Source organism: Buteo buteo, chromosome 16 (genome assembly GCF_964188355.1).
Source record: "Buteo buteo chromosome 16, bButBut1.hap1.1, whole genome shotgun sequence".
NCBI lineage: Eukaryota > Metazoa > Chordata > Aves > Accipitriformes > Accipitridae > Buteo > Buteo buteo.
Window position 1 is genome coordinate 13,062,326 of NC_134186.1, and position 6,000 is coordinate 13,068,325.

The 6,000-nt window shown below is 50.8% G+C and overlaps 1 long non-coding RNA gene across 1 annotated transcript; it reads left to right on the forward strand.

Annotated features, from left to right (window-relative positions):
* The first annotated feature begins 3,953 nt into the window (after window positions 1-3,953).
* LOC142040259 (uncharacterized) lies at window positions 3,954-6,000 on the forward strand. Its single transcript, XR_012653140.1, has 2 exons — window positions 3,954-4,229; window positions 5,966-6,000. It is a non-coding gene; the product is annotated as an uncharacterized LOC142040259 (long non-coding RNA).

Below are 6,000 nucleotides of genomic sequence, written 5' to 3' on the forward strand. Positions count from 1 at the left end.
GTCCAGCAGACTCCCCTTCTAAGGCCAAGCTCTCCAGACACTTCTCCCTCTTCTCACCACTGTCACAGGGCTCTGAGCCCAATTCCAGCCCCCTGCCCCATGCCAGCTCCAAATATTCCTCAGGGGGAGCTGGAAGAAAAACCCACAACCTAAGGAGCCCACTGGCCCCAAACCAGGGGAGCCTGCATGCTCCCCTTTCACAGGACCTATCATTGCTCAGATAACGGACTGCACCTACCTGGGGAATCTTAACGCTGCCTACAGCAGGCAGGCGCTGTGCACAAACAGCATTTACAGCATCATTGACATGAGCAGCCTGCCCAGTGACCACAGCCTGAGTGTCATCCCCTGCATTTGCCAACAGGGAGGATTCAGGCACAGCTGGTCATGCCTCAGGGTTGACATCCAGGCTCCGCTCCATGGGGATCGTCATGAAATGGGGCAACCCCACTTCCAGGACATCAAGTGCATCGAAGCCTCACTGGAGAAAGGGAATTGTGTCATCCACTGCAGGGATGGTTACTCTCTAGGTCTTACTTGCATCATTCAGTACCTGATAGGTACTGTGAGGGCACAGTACCCGCTGAATATCCAGGAGTGTTGTCAGGTCCTGCTGGTGGGTTTGGAGATGTCCCTGCAGCCTGAGGGCATCAACATCACGTGCCTGAAGTACTCCCTGTCAAGGAAGATGACATGGAGCTAAATGGACAGGGTGGCTGTGTTGTTTGACAGCGGCCCTGAAAAGGAGAAGCCAAAAGCCTTAACTCCACCTCATGGGTGCATGAGGTGACTGTAGCTGTGGGGTATGTAGGACAGCACTAGCACAAGATACAAAGGTGATGGCCTTCCTTTGTAGCAGTTCTTAGAGACTGGTGTAGGCAGAAGTAGAGCATGGGGAGCTCTTTCAGAGATACACTGGAGGGAGAGGGAATGTCCTGGGCAGGATGGGAGCCATGTACTTTGCTTTGGTCTGATGTGATTTTGGGAAAGCAAAGGGCAGCCAGACATTGGTTTGCTCAGCGGTCCTGCCTGAGCTTTTACCATGACAACAATTGCTGCTGAGTAGAAGACTTGTTTTTTTGCTAACAGTGTCATCCTTGGAAATAAGACATAGTGTCATCTGGTGTCATGTCACTCCATAGTGCCTGCCTACTTGATGCTTGTAGGATGTTGAAGAGGAGGCAAGGTGTAAGAGTGTGGGAGATGGCCATGAGGGACAGCGTACATGGATCCATCAGCCTAGTCCTTCCAAGACATGGTGGTTCCCTGGACGAGCCTGGCCCAGAAGTGCCACACCTGAGTCTCTCTAAAGCATAGGGCAGAACATCCTGCATGTGCCAGGTTTTCCCTCTGTCTGGCCTTGCATGTTGGTGAAAATGCTCCGGGAATGGTGGACCATACCAATGATGCATTCCTCTAGTATGAGTGGAGGGGACCGAGGGAAGGGAACAAGGTCATCCGCTCCATAGGACAGGTACCCAAGTGTGAATGGTGCATCCGTTCCTGGCCCCTGTGCAATACCCTCACTCGTGCTTCATATTCACAGAGCCGAGCACCTCTGTGAAGGGCTGCCTAGAACTTCCTTATGTCTTCCTTGAGTTTTTCTGCAATGAGCTTGTTCATTCATCACTCAAACACTTACACTACTTCCCCTGGAAACCTCTGTCTTTCTTAATGTTAACCATAGCTCCTAACTTTGGGATGGTTTTGTTTTTCTGTTCTTCCTGGTCCTTACTGTGTTTCTTCCTTCTGACATTTTAGGTCTGGGGCCTCTTTCTTTTTCTGGCAGAGCTGCCCTACAGCTTAACCTCTGTGCAAGGTTAATTCTAGGGAAAGCCTTACGCAGATTCAGAGGCTCAACCTTCTGCTCACCCTATTACCACACCTCACCATCCACTCCTTTCATATCCTACAAACACATCTGTATCTGTTGTGAGATGGACCCAAAACAAAATTTTGCTCATGGGAGTTCTTTTTTTGAACTGCTTTATTTAACTATTTCAGGTCAACATTTCCCTATCACAAGGTGATAACCAAAACCTTGAACTCAGGGCAAATTTCTTTTGCTGTGCTGCAAGCCTGGACTCCAGGAGGTTCAGAAAGCCTTCATTTTACAGGGCTGAAGGAATCTCCTTGGGTGTGGGGAATTTTTTAATAGAGAACTCCACCAGTTTGGATCCCTCCACCAAGAGCTGAGCTGCTCTCTGGAGGACCAGTGGGCCAGCAGTGGCTGGAATGTGTGTAGCTCCGTAGGAGCTAAAGAAGATGGCTGTAGAGACTTTGGAAAGAAAAACAGTTGGTTTAACTCTAGAGTCAAACATGGCTTATGGAGTTGGCATAGAGAGGTGAAGCGGCTAAGATGTTCCTCAATGAGGTGATGTTGGCTGTTGAGGGTGGCTGCTGTCTGTCTGAAAATGTGCTTGCTTTGGTCTCTGTTTTTTCGTTTTCTGAGCAACTGGCTTTAGCTGGGACAAGGAGACGTTCCTCCTGCCAAACTGTCTGTTTTTTGCTGAAGTCCAGATGGGAGATGGGTGCTGGGTGCAGTGATGCCTCTATCAATGAGTCTTCCTCAGTTGCCACAGTGAGGTATGCTCCTGAGGGCTGCTGGAGGTTAACCTCTGTGTTTTCTAGGTCTGCCTGGAGCTGAAGACCCCTGTCTTCATTAGAGCTTCCCATCTGGGGGACATGAATGTGCAGGAGGTGGGTGGGGAGAAGGGTTGGATCGGGCTGATCCTTGTTAAAGCTCTTCCCAAGCCCAGCTCTTTCACTAGGTGCTGACCCACAGCCATTGCATGGGAGCCCAGATGAGGGCAAAAGCAGCCAAAACCTCTGCTGAACTGCATCTTTGCTGTGTGTTTTCAGGAGTTTCATGGTGGATTTGCAAAGGGGGTAGCTCAGATCTACAGCCCAGCATACACTGATACCAAGATGTTCACTACCCAAACCATCTACCTCTTGATGTTTCAGAGGGACAAATCCTGAATGCCAACAGTAGGGGTTTCTCCCTCCTCTACCTGCTATGGGGGAAAACCCTTGCAAGACACCAGCCCCGTCTCAAGGACTTGCTCTTCCTTCACCGGCATCTGCAGCATTACTTGCACGATGCTGAAGGTGGTGAAACAGGAAGCCTGCATCAGCGGATTTGCCACTATCTGTATGATGTCTGAGAGGTGCCTGGAAAATATGGTCAGGCCCGTGTCTGAATCAGCCTAAAAAACCCCAGCTGAAAGGGGAGGGAGTGTCTGGGCGGGTGGAGGAGGGTAGGAGCTGTTTGGGCTCCTGTCTCCATGGGATCCCCTAAACACACACACTACTTGTGCTGTGACCAGGGCTGGTGAATATTTCCAGCTACATTTCCACCTGCCTATCCTTTGGAGATATGGGTCTGGGTCATCCCACGGCAGGGATTACCTTTCTTGCTGGTAGTGTGGGGCTGCTTCTCCCCAGCCCCCGTGCTGCAATGAACCTTGGGGCTGCCTGCAGCAGCTCCACAGGTTTGTTTTTTAAAAGACATTAGCTGTGTTGAAATATTTCACATGGGGAGGAGCTGCAAATGTTTCCCATGTGGTAAGTGAGGTTAAAAGAGTGTGCTAGAGATGGGTAGCTTGCTCAGGGATTGCTCTTGCACATACTATCAGTGGTAGATTGTGGGGTGCAGCCTTTTTCCCCTCTTCATTCTTGAAGGTCAGAGCTGTTCCCAAGCCGTTGGAGGCTAATGGAGCCATGCCCTTGTCCATGGATAAGCCACACTGTCTCCAAAGGGAAATTTTATTAGTGGCCTTGCAGGTGGATGGCTGTGTGCAGGGATCCCAGGCTCCCCACAACCTTGAAACCGTATCTAGTGTGGCTGGTTGGTGGGAGGAAGAGGGAGAGGAAGGCTCCCTCCTCGGCACTCCCAAGGAAAAGCACCTCCCTGGCTCCTCTAGGGTTGCTCCACTTGCCCACCCCACGGGTAGAAGGTGTCCTCCCCCTCCCCACCCCTCCATCCTCTGTGGCTGCCCTCTCCCCTGGGGCTGCCTGCCTGGCCTGCCCCAGCCAAGGGAGGTGCACAAGGGACTCTTGCACATCATTGGTCTGAGAAGGTCTCCATGCCCTTAAAGAGAAGGTGGATTTTCTGCTGAGCCACCCGAGAAGCCCTTTTATACCTCCTTATTCAGTCAGCTGTCTGCAGCTCTCCAGTCCGTCCTGTCTGGCCAGTGGGACTCTCTGATTTTCTCCTCCAGACTTGGGTGAGCCATTTTGCATGTCTCTTAATGACCCAGCTTGCTCTTATGGGGTGATGGGGGAGCAGAGTCACTCACCTGAGTTTTGGGGAGACAAATACCAGGTGGGAGTGACCTGCTGGGAGAAATGGGGGATGCTATAAAGCCTTCTCTACCCATTGTCTGTTGGAGAGGGTCTGTGCATGGGAAAGTCTCCCTCTGACTTTTCCAGTGACCTTCTTTCTCTTTGGTTTCATGCCTTCCCTTCCCTTAGTTGGTTCTGCTCTGCAGCTTGAGTGGCAAGGGAGCTGCAGGCTGCCTAATGCTGACCTTCCTAGGGCCATAGGACACGGGGATCGTTGCCTGTGGTAACTTGGCAAGGCTACCTACTTGCACCCCTTTCTCCAGCTTCCAACCCGGTCTTTGCAGTGCCTTCCTCCCCAAAAACACTCTTAGACAGGGACTGACATCCAAATTTACCATGTCCCCCCCTAGAACAGGTGATTTAAAGCCCATGTTACCAGGCAGCAAGCTGCAGCCTGGCGTTGTCCCCTCACTTTCTCGGCATCGCTGTCGCCGAAGTGGGTGCGTGCACGCGCGGGGCAGTGATATAAGTAAAAATAGCTGGCGTTCCTCAGCCGCCCCGTCCCTCAGCTGTAGCCCAGCCACCTGCGGTGGCTTTTGCTTTGCATCGCCCCGACCTCCCTGAGTCACGGGGGCTGGCACCGGGGAAAGGCTGCTGTCCGAGGAGACAGCTGCAGCTCCTTCTGCAGCTCCCTGACCATTTTTAGAAGCACTTTTCCTCCCTCCTCCCTAAAGTAATGTGATGGGCCTGCACATTTTCCAGGATAAAGTTTCCTTGGCCCTGCAAGCTGTGCCTCCTCCCTCGGGCATAAGCCCCCATTAACACTTCACCTCCTGACAGAGCCTCCCAGGTCTGCAGATGGCTGTGATTTGGGGGCTTGCCTGCTCTGCAAAGGACTAGTGTAGTTTGGGCTCAGCTGACACTCCTGCATCCTTCTATTAGGAGATACAAGCAGGAGATATTGCTCTGCTAGAAAAGTAAAATTCTATTTACAGGGAAATAATTTACAGCAATAATTCCCTAATACTCTGCATTGTACCTGTAAAATTTCCACTTAAAGGAAATGCAAGGAATCATCTGAGGAAACTCTTTATGCCTTTCCCAACTCAACGACAACTTTCAACCCCGTTCTACATCATCTGTGCTGAGGTTGTTGCAACACACTCCGCTGCCCCATACAATGGGTGCATATACTGGCAGCAGCATCCTCTGAAGTCCTTCCTTGTCAGCTGGGGTCACTGGCAACCCTCTGCAGGGTTTGGGGTATTTCTTGTTCATGAAGTGGGGCAAGACAGCATGGCAAAGTGAATCAGTAAACTGAAAATAGCTTATTCCTCTTCTTCGTTGCATAAAATGGTTTCCTGGGGGTCAAACAAGAGACATACCTGCAGGAATTACTGTTGCAAATTTCTCTTTTTCTGGCCCAGTGCCATTTGGTCTGGTCCAGAAGTCCCCCAGTGCTGAGGTTTGTGTGGCTGTGAGTAGGCATGTGTTTGGCTCTCATCCACAAACTGCAGCCTAGTTCCCTATGTGATGAAAATTTGGAGAAGTTGGGAAATAAGAGCAAACCTGTTCCTCTTTTTTTTTTTTCTAGAGGAATCTTGCTTTGTTTTTAAACCCAAGAAAGTCACCATCAGCATGAATAATTGTGAACCTTTTTTCTTGGTTTTCATTGCAGGCTCACAACCATCTAAAGCAAGATGTCTGAGTAAG